The sequence below is a fragment of the Eptatretus burgeri genome, chromosome 13, assembly GCF_056783735.1.
Source record: "Eptatretus burgeri isolate ZD-2024b chromosome 13, Ebu_testis_v1, whole genome shotgun sequence".
NCBI lineage: Eukaryota > Metazoa > Chordata > Myxini > Myxiniformes > Myxinidae > Eptatretus > Eptatretus burgeri.
Window position 1 is genome coordinate 36,745,155 of NC_140973.1, and position 22,324 is coordinate 36,767,478.

Genomic DNA, 22,324 nt, shown 5'->3' on the forward strand with positions numbered 1-22,324 from the left:
ATCATGCCTGTGTGACTACCAACCTCAGAAACCATCACCCATCCACAAACAAGTTACCTACAAGTCCTACCCATATCCCTGTACCCTCTATTTCCAATGATTCAAGGTACCTATGTAATCCCAGTTTTACTCTTCCTAATGTTTCTGATGACCCTACCTTTTCCAACATCCACGTATTAACTATCTGAGTGGAAGACCCTTGCCTTACTACCATTCTCTCGCCAACTCTTTACTCGCAGGCTGTGTATACTGGTCCTGTCACTTTATCCTTTGTAATGTCTGGAATTCCATTCATGTTTGTTGCCAATCATGTTTCTCCTGAGAATATAATAAGATGAAAGTGCATGTATTGTTTTAAAATGCACATCATGATGTGCCGTGCAAATATTGTCCACAAGCTTTTCTTGTTTTAATTAAACTCAGTTGGACAAAGTAAAAATATCTGGCCAAGTCTAATATTTCTGAAACAAGCTTTTACTTTCAAAGAGAATACAAATTTCAGTTAAAAAATGAAAACAACAACAACAAAACCATATGAATGATTGAAAGAAGGCTGGTGTTGGCTTAGTGGCTTGGGTGGCTGGCGTGGGATCTTAGGGTCCTGATTTTGAGCCCCGTTGGCCGCTGAATTAAGACCAGGTGGGGTTGACTCAGCCTATCATCCTTCCGAGGTCAGTAAAATGAGTACCAGTGTACTGGTATAGGGGCACAGCATCAGCGGCATAATCACGTCCCAACAAAATGATAGCTACCCGGCAGCCAAGCTGCCATACGCAAGAAGAAGAATGTTTGAAAGACTTGTTTACCCGAACATGCAATATAGAAGAAGCCAAACAGTTAGTACTAAATTGAGAAACAGCTACACCAGCACACACTTAAAAGCCTCAATAGTAGTTCAGGGAAACAATTTCATCCTGAGTTTTAAAGAGGTGAAATTAATTTTCCAATAACGCAGTGACCCCCTCGGTGGTGATTGACCCCAAACCCTTTTTGGTTTTTTTTAATCGCAAGTGAAGTAAAATATGACCTTATGTATAGGTCATCTCAGTCATAACCCCTGGGGTCATAACCCCTTGCAGGTCCTCTCAGTCGTAACTTAAGTGCCATGATTCATCTAAAAGTTGCATCGAAACAAAATTGTCTAGATTTTGAGCCAAAACGTTGATGAAGGTTCAGGTAAAGTTCTCTAAATCAAATCATACTTAAGCTGGGAAATGCTGTGAACCTATTTATTTAAGCCAAATATAGCAGGCAATTATTATTATATCAATCGCTATCATTGTCCACAAGGAATGCGGATTATTCGGACTGATACCTGGAAAACAAAAAGAGATGCACAAGATTTTTAGCCGTATCACACACCATGAAATATTCACTTTCTTTAGGGATGAAAATTTCCTCACGAGAAAAAAATAATGCGAGATATTAAACATGATGTTTCTGGATTTCATTTGGGTTGTCAGGATGGCTTGGAGGTGCGCGCACACACCTCTGGGCTCTCTAGCCTCGGTTTGAATCCCAGGCCAGCTGTAAACTGTCACCCCAGTGCTTCATAGGCAGGGTGATTTAGCAATGTGTCTGCCGTCCCTCGGATTGATGTTAATCTCGATGTCACATCTGTCGCATTAGTTGGTGGACATTAAAGATCATCACAGTGTCGTTTGCAAAGAGTAGGTGAGCTATTGCTGGCACCTGAAACAATTCCAAATTCCTGCCCTAATTGGCATCAGTGGAGGGTGGAGGGACATAACAGAATACGTGTGTGTGTGTGTGTGTGTGTGTGTGTGTGTGTGTGTGTGTGTGTGTGTGTGTGTGTGTGTGTGTGTGTGTGTGTGTGTGTGTGTGTGTGTGTGTGTGTGTGTGTGTATATGTTGTTGTTCGTCTTTCGGCTGCTCCCGTTAGGAGTCGCCACAGCGGATCATCCGTTAAGATCCGCATACTGATTTGGCACAGGTTTTACGCTGGATGCCCTTCCTGACGCAACCCTGGTCACCTCTTACGACACAGGGATAATGATTGGGTTTCGCCATGATTCCGGGCTGCCCTACACCCTCTCATATCACGGCCCAGCGCAGAGCTCCCGTCCTCAAGCGATCCTCCAACCCAAGCCTCCGAGTAGCCGGATTACAGGCGCACGCCACTATGCCCGGTTGTATATATATATATATATATATATATATATATATATATATATATATATATATATATATATATATATATATATATATATATATATATATATATATATATATATATATATATATATATATATATATATATATATATATATATACATACATACATACATACATATATATATATATATATATATATATATATATATATATATATATATATATATATATATATATATATATATATATATATATATATATATATATATATATATATATATGTATATATATATATATATATATATATATATATATATATATATATATATATATATATATATATATATATATGTATATATATATATATATATATGTATATATATATACACATATATATATATATACATATATATATATACATATATATATATATATATACATATATATATATATATACATATATATATACATATATATATATATATACATATATACATATATATATATATATATATATATATATATATATATATATATATATATATATATATATATATATACACACACATGACCAATCAAGGAATTACAGGGAAACAAGGAATTTGTGGGTGTGGCAAAAGAATGCTATAATCACAAAAGAAGACACAGTGCAGAGTTACTCCAAATGAACTTATACATTTCTTAACTTATGCTGTGACAGGCACTATCACACACACACACACACACACACACACACACACACACACACACACACACACACCGAGGAAAATTACAGATAGCCCAGAGAGATAAGAGGCAGTTGAGGATTAGCGACCGCTTAATACCTGTGGTGGTCGGCAGACCTGCGCAACCCAAATGCTTAGAAAGGGGAAAGAAGGGAGAAAACTGAAGGTGTGTACGATGTGGGAGTGAGAGGTGTCAGTGTAGTGAACCATGACGCACAGCGTGGCGTGGGAGGAAGATGTGAGGTGCAAGTCCGTAATGTTCGCTCTGAAAAGAATGGTTTTTTCACTCTGAAAAGAATGGTTTGTCGGAACTTGCGTGTGCCAATTGCTCTTCTCCGTCCACAGTGGACGAGAGAAAGATGCATTAGATAAAGACCCTAACGGAGTGGTGTAAGTGTAAATGTTGGCTGCTGGATGCAGCTGAACTGAGCGTTGATGAAATTGGAAGGGTCCTGGCGTGTAGTAGACACTTGTTCCGCACCGAGTCCTTACTTGGCCGTGCCGACTCTGGCGCTATTCGCTCGGTGCTGAAACTTTCCTTCCTGTGCCGTCTGCTGATGTCTGCTCTCTCCGAAGTCTGGCGTGTCCGGCGAGGTCTGATGGCTGGCAAGTCTGCTCCCTACGAAATCCTCCTCAGTCTGGCGAAATCCCTGCTAAATTGCGCCTTTTTATGGGCTCCGAGTGGGGAAGGGGCTAAGAATCAGATCACACAGGGCTGTTGACGATTTCAAGCTTCCCTGTTGGTACCCAGCAGTCTTCCTGCGTTGTAACGATGCGCCGCCAGGCCCCAAAACGGAAATTGGCCCCATTCGCTCCCTGATCTTGTCACGCATTGGAGCTCCAAGATTAACATGGGGTGATAGTCTCTGAAAGCACTCTCCGACCCCGAATGTGCGCTGACCTCCATTCAAACGTAGTCATTTTGGGAAATCCCAGCGCTACCTGTGCACCTCTGAGCGAATTGCAGCGCAGCTCGCGCTTCGAGTTATTCCCCGAAACAACCCGTCTCATTTTTTCAGTGTCCCTCGAGGCTGTATTGAGCGTCCACAGAAAAGGTGGCAGTTGTGGAATGGCAAGAGGTGATTGTAAATGTGGTGTTGTGACGAAGAGGGAGTGGATGCTTGTCATGGTGGCGTTGCCGCGGCGAGGAAGGAGATGTTCGTCACTGCAGTGTTTGTAGTGAAGACATGAACGTAAGTTGTGGGGATTTTTAGGAGATGTGTGGAACAGTTGTGGTGAGTGTTGTCATGTCGTGCTGAGCAGAATGAAGGTTTGAGGTGAGACGGCAGTTGGAAATTGGCATGCAGTTTTCAATGGGAAATGGCGCGCAGATGCAAATCAGTTGCTCGCTGTGCTGCTTTACTCGGATCCTATCTTCGGCTGTGCACGTGCTTGCATGCGTGGTTCATGTGAGAGACAAAGTATGGTGGAGTGGAAGTGTAAATGAGTAAAGGAGTGGAAGAAGAGCAGGGATTGAAGATTGAAGACCGAACTAAAATCCCTATGCAACACATTTTTCCCATTTACCCACAAGGCACATGGAAAGATCTAACTAAACACACACTATTGAAATAACTGCCTTGGGATTGCTGTATGTTGTGTGCCATTGTCTCGGAGGAATGTGGTTTTACAGAACTGCAACAACATCTACACATATATACATGAGGCCCGGCGAGGAGGAGTGATGTAAGTGACATTTTTTTAACGATATGATGATGATAGGCTCAGATGATAGGGGAAGGGTTAAAATAGTGCTATATGGCATTAACTCCAAAATGGCAGATGTGGCCCTTACATCACTCCTCGTGGTGCCACATATATATATATATATATATATATATATATATATATATATATATATATATATATATATATATATAAATATATATATATATATATATATATATATATATATATATATATATATATATATATATATATATATATATATATATATATACAGTGGGAAGAACAAGTATTTGATACACTGCCGATTTTGCAGGTTTTCCCACTTACAAAGCACGTAAAGGTCTGTAATTTTTATCATAGGTACACTTCAACTGTGAAAGACGGAATCTAAAACAAAAATCCTGAAAATCACATTGTATGATTTTTAAATAATTAATTTTGCATTTTATTGCATGAAATAAGTATTTGATCACCCACCAACCAGTAAGAATTCCGGCTCTCACAGACCTGTTAGTTTTGTCTTTAAGAAGCCCTCCCATTCTCCACTCATTACCTGTATTAACTGCACCTGTTTGAACTCGTTATCTGCATAAAAGACAGCTGTCCACACTCAATCAATCAGACTCCAACCTCTCCACAATGGGCAAGACCAGAGAGCTGTCTAAGGACATCAGGGACAAAATTGTAGACTTGCACAAGGCTGGGATGCGCTACAGGACAATAGGCAAGCAGCTTGGTGAGAAGGCAACAACTGTTGGTGCAATTATTAGAAAATGGAAGAAGTTCAAGATAACAGTCAATCTCCCTTGGTCTGGGGCTCCATGCAAGATCTCACCTCGTGGAGCCTCAATGATCATGAGAAAGGTGAGGGATCAGCCCAGAACTACACGGCAGGACCTGGTCAATGACCTGAAGAGAGCTGGGACCACAGTATCAAAGAAAACCATAAGTAACACACTACACCATCATGGATTAAAATCCTGCAGCGCACGCAAGGTCCCTCTGCTCAAGCCAGCGCATGTCCATGCAATAAAATGCAAATTAATTATTTAAAAATCAAACAATGTGATTTTCAGGATTTTTGTTTTAGATTCCGTCTTTCATAGTTGAACTGTACCTATGATAAAAAATTACAGACCTCTACGTGCTTTGTAAGTCGGAAAACCTGCAAAATCAGCAGTGTATCAAATACTTGTTCTCGCCACTGTATATATATATATACACACACACACACACACACACACACACACACATACACACACACACACACACACACACACACACACACACACACACACACACACACACACACACACACACACACACACATACACACACATCAGATGCACCTCTTGAGTGTAATGATGAGCATTGCCGCGGATTATGTCTCGCATAATCCGCAAAGAATCACCATCCATCTGCCACCAGTGTGACCACTCCTTGGCTTTTTTCACAAGATCTTGGCTATTCGTTGCTCACCTTGGCGTCTTGGTTTTCTGTAGGTTTTCTTGGCGTATAGGTTTTCTATTATCATCGCTTTTCCGAAACCTTGTGAATTCTTGGCTTTTTTCATTGGCTCACCTTGGCATTAATGAAAATGAGGAGTGGTCACACTGTCTGCCACGCAGATGATTGTTCCCACGAATGCAAACCATTTGACCAGAAGGCACGTGATGTGATCGAAACATGTGGAGTGTGATGAACACTCCACCGATCTCCATTGGATATAGTCCTACACCAGGTGGTGGGCAAATATGGGAAAATAAGGACATCTGATGAGGGCAAATAAGCCTGAAATCCGGATAGGCGGCTCTGTTTGATGTTTAATTGATGTTGACCATGTAATCTTTGTCTGTCTGACAGAGTCGGCGGGCCGAGGCCTCTGGGGTGGAGGTGATGCTTTGGTGTAGGACTATGTCCAATGGAGTTTGGGGGAGTGCTCATCACACTCCACATGTTTCGATATATATATATATATATATATATATATATATATATATATATATATATATATATATATATATATATATATATATATATATATATATATATATATATATATATATATAATTGGCTCATTCCCTTGAAATACAGTATTTATTTTAGGTCTCAAACCAATTCACTGTGAAAATACAACTGAGAAGAAGAATGAGTGTAAAAATGTGATTTCTGATTATTTGTTGACATAATCTGGCATGATCATGATTGTAGTGAAGAAATATAACGAAACTTCACAAAATTCAGAAATTGTCATGCACATTATTATTTATATGTGATGTACCCAGGATCTACTGGCTTGAGTCCTATACTATAAGGGTTATGATAAGGTTGTTCGACTTGACATGACTTGACAAAAGGATGGATTCTTATTTGACAGCAGCCTCAAAAAGAAGTTCATTGTAAAGTGTTTACAAGGAAAAACAATCAGTGAGAACTTAAATTCAATGGCAGATTGAAATTAATCAGCACTAAATGCACAGCAAACGGATGAACATTCAAGAAGATGAAGGGTACTATCTACATACCAATTTTCAAGGTTTCCTCAAGTGATTATTTATTCATCATCATCATCATTATCATCATCATCATCATCATCATCATCATCATCCCACTGCAGGACAAAGACTTCCCTCAACTCAAGTTGGGGGTATTTGCATACTCACTATGCTTGCCAAGTGTGCATGGACGAGAATGTTTGTGCAGGAATTTCTAATTTTTTCAGGGTGTCAGCAATAGTGTGCCCACTCTTCGTGAAAGACACCACATGGGATGTGATGATCGACAAGTGATAGCTCGTGGGTCCTCCGGCTTTATGTCTTTCCGAAGGATGGCACACACATTGACTGTTTAAAGCTCGGTTGGGATTCCAAATCAGGCAAGACAACTCAAAGGCTCGTGTACATAACTCTAAGCTCTCCTGCCAGCCTGTTGCATGATGCATAGGTATGTGTAACTCTGTAAAAGATATCCCCCCAAGCAAATCATAAGCCTCTACCACAAAGCCTCTTCCAATATGCACTGTGCATGCATTTGCTCTTCACACACATGCTGCCCATTATGCAAGTAAAAATATACCTGGCCTTGTGTGTATAAAAAAAAAAAAATGCTCTGACCTGAAGCCATCAAGAAACTTCTCACCATGATAGTCCAAAAATCTCATCACTGTGCAGAGGCTGAGAGCCTAAATCATCCTTGTAGCACAGTATTTTGTACAGTATAGAAGAAATTTCTGCTTCAAAAAGTCTGCTCCAAGCCGTTTGAGATGTCAATCAAATACTAGAGATCCCATCAGGCAACAGAACCTGTCTTGCCAAGTCTTCATTTCATCTTGCTACTTTTACCATTGTTCAAAGCTCTGTGATGGTGAGTAGTTCTTTGTAAGAGCGCCCCAATGATTCTTCTACGTTATTTTCACGCCTTCTCTGAAGCAGCAGTTTAAGTTTGTTGGAAAAATAATTTTTAAATGTAGACAAGAATTCTGAGTAAAAACATTTTTGTCGTTTATTAATGGATGACAGTTGGCTGCTCGGTTTTTAAAGATTTGCTCGTTCAAACCAGGAATGAACATTACTGTGAATTAAATTTTAATGTAATAACCCAATAAGTTTGTTCCAAAATTTTTTTTTTTTTTTACCTTTTCAAGAAGTTTCAAAGACGATATTTCTGACACTGACGACTTCCTCGACTTCCTCCACTCATGCAATCAACTTGTTGCCATCAATTAAGCCTCTTCTCCCCACTCCCAGTGGAAGCTGGAGTTCCCAAAGGCAGTGTTTTGGGATTCAGTCTTGTTATCTCTATAAATGAACTCTGCGATGTTCTGAAAAACCATCTTTACCTTTTTGCAGACGACCCTACATTGTATTGTGCAGTACCCCCATCCTTGTGCTAGGCAGACAGCAACTGCATATATATATATATATATATATATATATATATATATATATATATATATGTATATATATATATGTATATATATATATATATATATATATATATATATATATATATATATATATATATATATATATATATATATATATATATATATATATATATATATATATCTCGAAATGATTAGACACTGGTCTGAGAAATACAATATATCCTTCAATCCTGTAAAATGTTATTCTAGTCCTATTGCTCCAAAAGGATGATCAAACTAGCTAGCCCATCTATCTATTTCCTTGGTCATCCACTGGAAGATGTTCAGTCCCTTGAACATCTAGGCTTCACCATCAGCCATGACCTTTCCTGGGTAAACCACAAAGCAAAGCTTGTTTCCAAAGCCAGCTACAGGGTGGGCAACCTCCATCAATCCAAGTCTTTCCTTGGCAAATTGGAGCTATCAAAGTTTACAAGGCCTTTTTCTGTAGCTCAATGGAGTACTGCTTTCCACTTTGGACTGGTGCCCCAGCATCAAATGTATCTCTGCTGGATTTTGTGGAATCTATGGTTCTCCAAATTATTGGAAACTCGCATGATGAGGCTGAAGCACAAGGTCTGTTGCTTTCACATTGCAAGCAGGTCGGTGGTCTCTGTTTTTTGTTTTTTTTCAACCACCTTTTCTCCAATATTGCTCCATTTACTCGCTCAGTCCTCTGACCCTCCCTATTTACCTCAAAATGCACGCATTCTTTCAGTAACTCCTTCCTGGTTAAACTTCCAAAATCCGGCCAGGCTGACTGCACACCTCACCTCTTTTATTCTTCAGTTCTCACATCTGTGGAACCATCTTCTCGAGGCTGTTCTGTCTCACTCTTCCCTCTGGGATTTCAAGTAAGCAATGCATCACAATCTCTCGTCATCCCCAATTCTGACTCGTAATATTTATTACCTCTCCTAACTTGACCATCTTACTTGCTATCAGTTTTAGTGTTTCCTACCCTTCTCCCTTTTCTCTTATCGTGTTTGTTCATTCCCTGACGTTTGTTCTACTCTCACATATACCTTGTTCTTCCATGAGCCTTGCTCCTGTATCTTAACCATTACTGGGAAAATTGGGTGACTGGCTGGAAACTACATGGAAAAGGCTGAATATCTGTGCTGAGTTTTACTAGCGCAGGACCATTTGTTCATGATTGGAGGATAACGCTTTGCCACCCTCATCTAATTCCTGATATTTTTTCTTTCCCATTCTTTCGAAAACAAGCTTTTATAAGATCAAGGTGACAGGGTAGAAAGGCGATGGGCTGATGGTAGTGCATCACTTGCTTGAAACCGTAGAGGGAAGATTGTGATTGGACAGCCTCAAGAAAGTGGTTGGGCAAATGGGAAAAAAGAGAAACAAAAGCATCGAGGTATGCTGCAGGTGATGCGTTACCCAATCGTCTTGGCACTTAATATTAGCTGAGAATATTGTAATAACTAGAACGGGCACTCAGTAGAGCGCATACCTTCGCCAATGCTACATTTTGCCCCCCCCCCCAGAAACCGTTGATTGTGAGGGTATTTAATCCCATACCACATCTGCCATCTCGTATGTGTTATGATGGCTTAAAAACATTAAATTTCCTGCTGTTTGACATTGATTCACGTACATTGTACAATTTTTGTATGAACTCCCTGAACTTTTTGGGTGTCGGTGTCAAGTCAATCTGATGACAACTGGTCACATTATAAGAAATTATTTTCTGGCATTTTAGGGGCATTTAGCACACACGAGTTTCTGTTTTTCTAAATAAGTTATTTATTGTGAACAAACAAACATTCATTGTACAATTAAAACAGTTAATTGTTTTGTATTATTTGAGAACAACTGAGAAACTAACAATGCACGGTTCATACAAAAATTAATCCTGCAAAAGTACAATGCCCAAACTGGTAACCAAAGGGACATATTAGTCTGAAAAGGACGTATAAGAGTTCATCTGAACTAACTACGTACATCATTTGACAAAACACTAAACATGGAAGAATAAAGTCACTGTCAAATATTACACATCACAGGATAGGGAATTGAATTCTAAACATTTTGAATCTACTTACATGCAAATTGTATAAGAATTGACCGCGTTATGAGAATAAAGGTCGTTCACCCCCCTGACCTTTGACCCAAACTGCTAACAAAGGTAATGACGTCATTGTGTCATATCATACATCACAAGATTGGGGATTGAATTCACAACATTTTGGCATTGGTTGCATGCAAATTGGATAAAAATCGACCGCACTATGGCAAAATGACGATTTTGACCTTTTCATGACCTCGACCTTGACCTTTGTACTCTTAATTTTGTAATTGGTATTAGAGTATGGGGAACAGAACAGTCAACATTTTGGTGTTGGTTTCATGCAAATCGGATACGAATTGACCGTGTTATGACTAAAACCGCACATTTTGCAATGTCGTGACCCCCCCCCCTGACCTTTGACTCCCAACCGCTAATAAGGGTTATTAAGTCATTGTGTCATGTCACATATCACAAGATGGGGCATTGAATTCTGAACATTTTGGCATTAGTTGCATGCAAATTGGATACAAATTGACCGCGCTATGGTAAAACGACGATTTTGACCTTTTCATGACCTTGACCTTTGACCCGATCGCTCCGAAAATCTAATCAAATGGTCCTCGGATAATAACCAATCATCCCACCAAATTTTCTGCGATTCAGTTCAATACTTTTGGAGTTATGCGAATAACAAACAAACAAACAAACAAACACACATATTCACAAATAAATAAAAAATACACAGCGATCAAAACATAACCTTTGCAACAAAGTTTGCGAAGGTAATAATAATACCACTGGTAATATTGACATCACTGTTCTTTTGAGATAAATAAATAACTTCAAAAATTCTCATGTTTGTTTTTTATTTTTATTTTATTGTTACATATTTCAATGTAAGAATAATCGATTTGGTTTGGAAGGGAGGAGGGGGGTTTAAATTATTTAAAGATTATAATTACGTTTAAAGATTGTTTTTTAATCGATATTAAATTTTGTGACTTCATATGAATCATAGAGACAGTCAGCAATGGCACAGCACCCTATCCAAAAGACCAGTAGTATGAGACGTGGGATATTTTGTACATTATTAATATATCTGTAATCAATGGAAATCTCGAACCAAGAACAGAGGAATCTGTATTTCGTGAAATGCAAAGATTCAATTTGCAAGTTACATTCCACTTCACCGACAGCATTGCAAATGCATAAAACACAACAGTACATCTTATGCTATATTTTGAGCAAAATATGCCTTTTTGTCTGTAATAGAGATGGACAATATGGTATTTTATTAAGTAAGTAAGGCAGAGATGAGAAGCAAACAACGACCGAAACAACCATACATGGAAGAAATAGGAATCCCTTGAAGATAACAAAGCCATCTGCAGAGATGTTTTGCAAAGGCCAGTTCAGTCCAGTTCAGCTAAAACAAACCACAAAGCATGCTTCTCTGCCTCTGAACATGTGGCTTTTATTTGTGCTAATATGATTTGCATTACCTCTCCCGTCCATGCTGGTTTGTTTTTCTTTGGAATATGTGTTTGATAGTGTCGCGTCTACTCGTCTGCTAATGCGGACTTGCCACGCTGAAGCAACGTGCTTCGTGAATGGCTGAATTAAAGGGACGCTGACTTGAGCGGATCGTGTGGCTTCCCTCAGACAGAATCCAAATTCTGCCAATCTCGTAATGCGAATGCTTAACTAATTTCATATCCCCAAGGCATTAATCAAGGTGGGCCAAAACGGTTTGGGCGCACGTGTGATAATGGCGGTTAATATCAGGCGACACATGTACTTAAGGAATAACAGTTTATTGAAAAGAGACACAGCACAACAAAGGGAGAATCCCAAGACGAAAGGTAGATGGAAACAATATATAAAAATAAATAATTAAATACACATTCAATGATTAGAAATGCACTTACTACAATAAAGAAGACACAGCACCACATGCACTCTTCCACTCGCGCACAAAGGGGAGAACCGAGGCAAAGTCTTGAAGGACAAAGGAGGGCTGGACTCCAGAACGAAGCATAGGGAAGGACTGCAGATCGACACACGTCAGCACTCCAACATCCGCGAAGGCGGGCTCACTCTGTGCTGACTCCACCAAACCCGGAGAGAGTGTAAGCATCCCCGGCTCCGATCAACTTGGTTAACCCCACTGCTGCAAATCACTTGACTTCAAAGAAAGCCAGAGAAAAGTCGTAAAGTGCAGGACAAAAGAGGCGGGAAAGCCAAGAGAAGGAAGAGGAATACTTTAACAGTCCGGCCATTTAACACCTCCCGTGCGGCCACGCATCACTCTTTCAAACGTTCTTTGCTCATTCCTCAGCACAGGCTAATGAGGTGGCGTGACGCCACATCATGTCGACAGAGTGTTGCCAACAGAGCCATCCGAACCAATGTCACGATACCTTGCAGTGTGCCAATGACAGCATGTGTCCTTGGGTTTTGGTGCTTGTGATAGCCAGCACCGCACCGGTCACCTTGTACCCAGAATTTGCTACAGAGGGTAGGCAGGGGGGTTTATCGGCACAAACACAAAATATGACACTTCTAAATGCACCCTCTCCTACCTTTCCTGGGTGCCTTGTCTGGTTTTACAGAGAGGATACATGTGAAATACAACTTCATATCTAAGGCCAAAAAAAAAAATGTTGCATTGGCGTAACCCGCCCGACCCTAAAAATTCCGCCGACCCTACGTTTTTTTTTTGTTTTTTTGCTATCGAAAAATTTTGACGACCCTATTTTATTGCTATTTTTGTTGTTTTGCTATCGTTTTCAAGTATCTTGTTGATTGCGATCGCGATCGCAAAAACCCGGAAGTGTTTCGGACAGAACCCGCCGACAAAAAGGGTGGTACTCGAGCCGGGGGAGATTTTGGGAGGGATTTATTGGGAAAAAAAAAAAAAAGATCCCGACCGACCTACCCTATTTTTCAGTGACCCGTTACGCCAATGCAACATTTTTTTTTGGCCTAATGCCAATGTCAACTACACTGCTTCTCAAGGCATACATAAGAAAAGGACAACTTCACCCAAATGGGTCTGGTTGGAGAAAATGCACTAACCGAAATGGCCCATGCTAACTTTAGAAATTACCACATTTGTATCTCCTCCAACATAACACGATGTACCACTGCAACAATTACAGTGGATATTCTGATTCTGATGTATCATACTCGGTTACAGAGTGTTCGTGCTGCCTAAGCAGTTTCTTGGCAAGGGTTATACTGGGTGGTTTGCTCTTGCATTCGCAGCTGTAGTTGGGGAAGGAATTTGGAACTTGGCCATGATGCCGGCGATAGTTTACCTACTCCACGAAGGTTACCGTGGGATCTTTAACATCCACCAATTAATGTTAGCAGATGGGTCACCCATTCAACGTTCATCCGAGGGAAGGCACATGCATTGTTGAATCACCCTGCCTGTGAAACACCAACATGACAGGTTTTTTCTTTAATAGTTGGGTTGAGATTCAAACCCAGGCTAGACAGCTTAGAGGTGAGTGTGCATACCTCTCGGGCCTAAACCATCCTGCCAACCGTGTGTGTGTGTGTGTGTGTGTGTGTGTGTGTGTGTGTGTGTGTGTGTGTGTGTGTGTGTGTGTGTGTGTGTGTGTGTGTGTGCGCGTGCGCTGAGAGTGTGGCCTGCATGGTGAGCCATAAGTCCCATGACACGATTTTAGCTGCTTATATTTTTTAACGAATTATAATTTTATAATAACGAATTTTTCGTCATCCGCTGTGTTTGCTGTCGAGTACACTTCCAGTCTGAAATGCCTCCCCCCCTCCAAAGTTGAAGATTTGATTTTGACGATGCTGGCTTTCCAAAACACTCCTCGAAGTCTTCTTTCACCTGTTTAATCAAACTGTTTGTGCTTTTCCTCTCGTGGTACCACACCACTGCTACCAGCCTTTCTTCCACTGTAAATGGGCTGGTGGCTGCCATCTTAGTTTAATGTATTACTTGCATTAGCTGAAAAAGAAAAGAAAACAGTACAAATAGATGGTATAAACAAATCTTTTATGAGCAGGTTCAACGGTGTCCTGGGACTTATGACTCACCCTGCAAGCTACAGTCGACGTACCGGGATACAAAATGTCCTCTAAGCCGTCTCACCTGAGTTCTAATGATAGTGAATGTTGATTGTTTCCATGCATGAGTTTAACCAGTGAAATATTAGATGGACACACACATAAACACATTGGATTCAGCTCATTTGTGGTGGTTGTGAATCCAAATCAAGAGACATGTAGTGTCATTTGCAGGCACAACCATTATTCAAACAAATTATATATACATATATATGTGATTGACTCCTCCAACACTCCTCTAGCCCAAGTATCTGCACAAAGCAACCCAAGAAAACTTACACAAGGTAAGTGCTAACGCTGTTTCGAACCCTTCCCAGAGTTCCTCAACAACTATAAAGATGTTCACACAAACAGCATTTGCACTTACCTTGTGTAAGTGTTCTTGGGTTGCTTTATGCTATATATATATATATATATATATATATATATGTATGAAGAGGATGAAAAGTGGAAAGGCAGTTGGCCCAGATGACATACCAGTGGAGGCATGGAAGTGCTTAGGAGAGATGGCAGTGGGGTTGTTAACCAGATTGTTTAATAAAATCTTGGAAAGTGAGAGGATGCCGGAGGAGTGGAGATTAAGTGTACTAGTTCCGATTTTCAAGAACAAGGGTGATGTGCAGAGCTGTGGAAATTACAGAGGGATAAAGTTGTCAAGCCACACCATGAATTTGTGGGAAAGAGAAGTGGAAGCTCGGTTGAGAGGAGAGGTGACGATCTGTGAGCAGCAATATGGGTTTATACCAGGAAAGAGCACCACTGATGCGATGTTTGCTTTGAGAATGTTGATGGAGAAGTATAGGGAAGGCCAGAAGGAGTTACATTGTGTGTTTGTGGATTTAGAGAAAGCTTATGATAGGGTGCCAAGAGAGGATTGTGGGATTGTATGAGGAAGTCGGGAGTGGTGGAGAAGTATGTGAGGATCGTGCAGGATATGTATGAGGACAGTGTGACAGCGGTGAGGTGTGCGGTAGGAATGATGGACCGGTTTAAGGTAAAAGTGGAATTGCACCAAGGATCGACTCTGAGCCCTTTCCTGTCTGCAATGGTGATGGACAGGTTGACGGACGAGATCAGACTGAAGTCTCCATGGACTATGATGTTCGCAGATGACATCATGATCTGTAGGGAGAGTAGGGAGCAGGCTGAGGTGAGCCTCGAGTGGTGGAGGTACTCACTGGAGAGAAGGGGAATGATAGTCAGTAGGAGTAAGACGAAGTACATGTGCGTAAATGAGAGGGAGGGTGGTGGTATGGTGCGGTTGCAAGGAGTTGAGGTGGGGAAGGTGGATGGGTTTAAATACTTGGGATCAACTGTCCAAAGTAACGGAGAGTGTGGGAGAGAAGTGAAAAAGAGAGTGCAGGCAGGATGGAGTGGGTGGAGAAGAGTTGCAGGAGTGATTTGTGACAGAAGGGTAGCTGCAAGAGTGAAGGGGAAAGTATATAAGACGGTAGTGAGACCAGCTATGTTGTATGGTTTGGAGGCGGTGGCACTAACAAAAAGTCAGGAAGCGGAGCTGGAGGTGGCAGAGTTTAAGATGCTGCAATTCTCGTTGGGAGTGACGAGGATGGACAGGATAAGGAATGATATATATTAGAGGGACTGTGCAGGTAGGACGGTTTGGAGACAAAGTGAGAGAGGCGAGATTGAGATGGTTTGGACGTGTGCACAGGAGGGAAGCGGAGTATATCGGGAGAAGGATGTTGAGGATGCAGCCGCCAGGTAGGAGGAGAAGAGGAAGGCCAAAGAAGAAGTTCATGGATGCGGTGAGGGCGGACATGCGGGTGGTTGGAGTGTCAATGGAAGATGTGGAGGATAGAGCGAAATGGAGACGGTTGATCCGCTGTGGCGACCCCTAACGGGAGCAGCCGAAAGAAGAATATATATATATATATATATATATATATATATATATATATATATATATATATATATATATATATATATATATATATATATATATATATATATATATATATATATATATATAGTTGGGGCAAGGTCATTTTTGGCGGATAAGTGAGGGCACACGCGAGATGATCTGGAGGGGTGCAAGGGGTGTCAGGTGGGGCTCGTAGAGGCCTAAGAATCTCATTCCCTACTCACTAGATTGAAACCAAACAAACGGAACAACATACACCATATTTTCATAAATAATTCACGTTTTTATTGCTGCACATACAGCACATGTGTGTTACGGGGCCATTACAGGACCCCAACAGGATGGAAGAAATCATTAATTTCCTTTTGTTCAGCGACAGAGATTACATGTTCATTCAGGCACATCCTGAGTTTTGAAATGGCAGTAATATCCTCCTCATTCATATTACGGTTGCTCTCTATGTACCTCGTGACTTGTTCCAAGGCGCGCCTCGCTTCCAATCCGCTAGGAACCGTGGCTACTTCTTCAGGCGCATCTGGTTCCTCGGTATCCTCGTCATGAATGGTAGTCACAAGATCGACAATTTCATCATCTGTAAGAACCTCGGTTGGTTCTAGATGATCATCGTCATGATCAAATTCTTCTGGTGTCATCAGCACGGCTCTATCTATGTTGAAATGTTCAGCGATCTGTTCGAAAATGTTCCTCGGATACGTTGTGCTGGTGGCGGTCGAAAAGAGGACGTTGTTGCAAGATCGACCCAATTGTCCAGGGTGATGCCAGTGTGTTTGAAACAGTTCTTGATGGTTTTGGGTTTCACTTCATCCCAAGCCATCTTGGAGAAGCGAATAGCATCGCTCAGTTCCAGCTTCGGTTCTCGATTTTCGTCAATCGCATCCACCAAATTCTGTAGTTGATATCTTCGATAATGCTGCTTGAAATTGTTTGTGACACCGACATCCATGGGCTGGAGATGCGACGTCGTGTTAGGTGGCAGGAAATGCACTTTCATATTGGTGAGACTGACTTGGCCCTCCTCGTTCTCAGGCAGAATATGAGATGGCGCATTATCTAGTAACATCAGCACATGGCGGTTCGCTATTCGCATTTTCTTATCGAAATCGCACAGCCAGTCGTGGAACACTAAGCTGGTCATCCACGACTTTTTGTTGTTGCGGTAATTGCAATACAAGTCATGCTTGAATCCCTCGAAGCACCTGGGAATAGCATTTTTCCCGATGACGAGTAAACGGGACTTATCACTACCGTCAGCATTGCTGCAAACAGCGAGCGATATTCGAGCTTTTGCTTTCTTAGTTCCCCTCGAATACTCCCCCGTATTGAGAGATCGGTCAGGCAGCATTTGGTAGAACAGGTCCGTTTCATCCATGTTGTAGACATCACGAGGCTGGTAATCTTTCAGCACACCCTTTGCCTGTGTTCTACCAGCACTCACTGAATCCTGGTACACACTCGCACTTTCACCGCATAACTTCCGGCATGACATACCATAGCGCATTTTGAAGTGATTCATCCAACCATTTGAGTAATGGAAGTCGACAATTTCTAGCTTACCTCCAAAAAACATGGCTTTCGTCCTCAGTTTTGCTTCAGTTAGTGGAATGTTTTTAGCACGTGCCGAACTAAACCAAAGAAAGAGCGCTAGTTCCATATTCGAATGTTTGCCACCGACTTGACGCATCATAGACGCGTCCAGCGATTTGTTCAGCCATCGGTCTGACTGTTTGTTTTATCACGTCACCGATTGTCCTCCTCTTCACGGGCTTTCCCCCATTTCGCTGTGAAGAAATTGGCAATGTCTTGTTGAGATTTTGATGGAAAACTCTTAGAGTACTCACACATTTCTCTCTTCTCTTTCACCGTCAAACACTGACGGTCCCTTTTCCTCTCTACAGGAGCCATGCTGTTTCAAACTTTTTTTAGAAACCACTAATCCACTAAGCACTGTTAGATCCACAATACACACTGGAGATAGCGCTGCAAATGCCATGAAAGCACAAACAAAATTAGATTTCACAATACTCTACCGGAAGTGTACTGCCACAGGCTCATTAGTACATTTCTCCATGGAAGTGAGAAATTTCCTGATGACTCATCACTGGCGGATGTCGCGGGCGGATGAGCGGGGTAATTTTGCAGGGATTTCCATTCCTATGTACGTCGGGCAGACCTGGCGGATGGCGGATAGCGGGGTGGCGGATGAGTGGGGGAATTTGCGACGCTTTTATCTCAGATGTTCGGTTCCTGAGCAAATCACGGCAGATAGCGAGGGTGGCGGATAAGAGGGGGGCAGATAAGCGGGGTAATACTGTGTGTGTATATATATATATATATATATATATATATATATATATATATATATATATATATATATATATATATATATATACACAGGGTGAGTCAGAAGTAGCACCCGATTTCTGTCAGTTGATTGTTTGTTTGCCATTTGTATTACAGTGTACAAGAAGGTAGAAATAAATGAATGACATGTTTATGTCACCATTTATTCAAGAAAAAATTATTACGGAACAGTACCAAGCTGTTTTACTTGCAATTTTCAAAGTGCCCTCCCTCATGATCGATGCACAGAGCGGCACACACGTCTGCAGAGTTCGATATCAATTTCCTCAAACTTTGCAGTGATTTGAGCCTTCAATTCCTGAATGGTACGAGGCTTTTCACGATAAACAAGGTCTTTCATGAACCCCAAAAGAAAGAAATTTGGAGGTGTAAGGTCTGGGGAGCGTGCCGGCCACTCGATCGGACCGCAGCGGCCGATCCACTTTCTGGGAAAGTTTTCATCAAGCCACTGACTAACATAACGTCCATAATGAGGTGGAGCTCCATCATGTTGGAAATAACAGTCCCGATCTTGTACCCTGGGCCAAAAGAAGGTTTGCAGCATATCCAGGTAAATTTCTGCAGTGACAGATCCCTCAAAGAAAAAGGCTCCAATTATCCCTAATGGAGATATGGCTGCCCAAACTGTCACTCCAGGTAAATTTACCTCCTTCTCAACTGTCACTCTTGGGTTATTCGCATCCCAGTGGACACAATTGTGTCTGGTAATTGTGCCATTAAGCTTAAAACATGCCTCATTTGACCACCAGATGTTGTCTATCATTATGTCCTCTTCGTGAAGTTTAGCAAAGAACTCTTCGCAAAATTGAAGACAGCGGTCTTCATCTCCAGCATGAAGGGCATGCAGTAAGCGTGGCATGTAAGGTTTCCATTTTTTCTGGTGAAGGATACGGATAACACTTGATTGGCTCTCTTCCAACTCTGCAGATAAACGGCGAGTTGACTTTTGCGGACTTTGTTCCAATCTTCTGATGGCTTCTTCAGCCTTAGCTACATTCGTTGCCTTTTTCAGACGACTGGACTTCTTTGCAGTGGCTACCGACCTTGTTGCTTCAAATTTCTCGACAATCAATCTCATTGTTGTGGAATCGGGGTGGCGGGATTCTCGCCCGACTCTTGGTGCCACCCGCACCACCGCCATCTCTGGGGTTTATAACGCCGGACGGCTCGGCACAGGCCTCGGGTCACGCGTCTTCAATCGCGATACCAACGTAATCCTTGTACCTTACCTGTTGGGGAAATAGAATCCTGGTTACAGACTGGTTGTGTCAGATGCCGAGCATTTTCTGCCAGTCTGTAACCATTTTGGTTTTATTTGCCAATCGAACGGATCGTTCCTCGACGCGACATGAATTAATCCATAGCGGCAACTTCATACGAACCAACCAGATTTATTGGGGGAAATCGGGGAACACGACACAAGCAAAACATTCACGACAATGCTTTTATTAACAATCTTTAACCCGTTCTTAACAAGGGAACTACGGACTACAGGTTTTGAGGGGGTCCCTACCGAGATATGCCTTATACAACACGTGCAGACAAAGACAGACAGACAGCATGCATGCAAGACAGAGTACTTGGTGATGTTTCATGGACGAGAGTACAGTGTCAAAAACACAAATGTCGCTCGCAACAAGCGGATGTTCACAGATTCGAGCTCCCAGCTCGAACGCGCCACGTGGCAAGATGGCGGTGCCGTACTCTTTCTTTTCTGCACCGCACGCGGTCTCCGTGCGCTCTGACCCCGCGTAAGGTCGACGATGGGCCTCAGCTGATTTCTCTCAAGGTCCAGCATACAAATCCAGGCCTGGCCTGTTCACCAGACAAGGCCCAAATCGAGGTGCCGGGCTCCGGCAAGCGGATCGGCAAATGTGTCGAGCCGTTGGTGTGAGCAGGGACCGTCAGAGGCGCCGTCGTTTCCTTTCTTGCCTTCCCGCCTCGAAGCCCGACTTCTCAACTCCATCCTCTCAGTTTCTTTCTCTGTAGAATCACCTTTTCTTTCCTTTTCCACGCTCACCTCTCAAAGCCGGCTGCCGTCTCTCTCACAGCAGAATCACCTCCTCATAAGAGTCGATCGCCGATTCGACGTGCAGGCCGCCTCTCTTTCGCTTCAAAACACAAGCACGCCTCGATAGCGACTGTTCACCCAAAACTGCACTCTTTCTCTCTAGTTTGTCTTTAGTTCACTTGCTTTGAAACACGAGCATGCCTCGCTCTGCGAAGCCGACCACAGTTTTTGTACTTCAGTTTCACTTCTCCTTTTCGGCGCTCGTGGCCTCTGAGTTTCACTTCCTCTTTTTGGCCAGACCCTCTCAGCCAACTGGGCGGGGTCTCATCCAGGATGGGGTAGGAAGAAGAGGGAGCTCTCCTTCCACCACCACTGCACAAACAATAAAACAGCCTCCCGACACACATGTAACGTCCATTTTACCACACAATCTAGCTAAACATGCATTTAATGGGGGGTCTGAGCTAATCCTATATTTAGTAGTCCAATAAGGGCCATTTCTGTAACAGTATGTGTCTTCCCTGAGGTGGGTTAATATCGAATTCCTGTGCCAAACGGCGTGCCGCCATCGTTGGTTGTTCATTACATTTGTAGTAATGTTTCACGGCCACAATGCGTTGATTCATTGAAAGGTAATTCATTGTTCAATTTGGTGCAAATTCAGTAACTTTCCAAACTCGCAGCAATAACCTGCAAAATAAAATCAAAAATAACTAAATTACGAAAATTAATAATCTGCAAGACAATTATTAACAACATGACTTCCCAGAAATAATCTGACAGCCGAAAAAACAGAAATCGGGCGCTACTTTTGACTCACCCTGTATATATATATTGTTGCAAATTCGCGCCCGCCGGCGTGCGATCGGCCGCTCGACTCGAATCGCGACCGCGTCGCCCACCGGATGGACAATTCAGTCGTGACCCTCCGGGAACTATCGCCCGGAGCCAGTCACGGGTGGGCCTTTCGACCTCACCACAATCGTGCCAATCGGCCACCCGCGTAGGATAGGGTTGTTCGCCAAACTCGACCTACCTAAGTACCCACGCGGATGGTAAACCGGGCGATCGTACCTCGCCACAGGTCGACTCCGGACACGAGCCGCTTGGGCGGCCCGTTCCGTAGTATTGGGATAACCGAGCAGTGTTATCGTCGACCTCGACGGTTCAGATTAATTCCCGGGATCTTGCACCCGCTACGAACCCTTTACGTGAAGCAGGATGGAGAGTCAATGGAGAAAAGACAAAGGGAAACGGGAAAACAGTTCACACAATGCACATTTATTACGCGACACACGGAAAGCACACATATACAGCCAAACAGTCAAAATGCACATATAGCAGTTAAAACAAAAGAAACAACGACACAGAGTTACTACCGACTACGCGCACACACGGCAACACTTATACAGTTCTACTTTACAGACGGCGCCAACACACAT

At 42.1% G+C, this 22,324-nt stretch overlaps 1 protein-coding gene and 1 long non-coding RNA gene across 2 annotated transcripts in view; one reads left to right on the forward strand and one right to left on the reverse strand.

The window, feature by feature from the left end:
* The window catches only part of LOC147014238 (uncharacterized), a 33,600-nt gene extending 20,736 nt beyond the window's left edge, over positions 1 to 12,864 (reverse strand). Inside the window, exon 1 of the long non-coding RNA XR_015050687.1 lies at positions 12,432 to 12,864. This is a non-coding gene — a long non-coding RNA (uncharacterized LOC147014238). The remainder of the gene's footprint in view (positions 1 to 12,431) is intronic.
* LOC147014237 (E3 ubiquitin-protein ligase PDZRN3-like) overlaps positions 1 to 22,324 on the forward strand; it is a 257,924-nt gene that overhangs the window by 40,844 nt on the left and 194,756 nt on the right. The gene's annotated exons all lie outside the window — the stretch shown is intronic.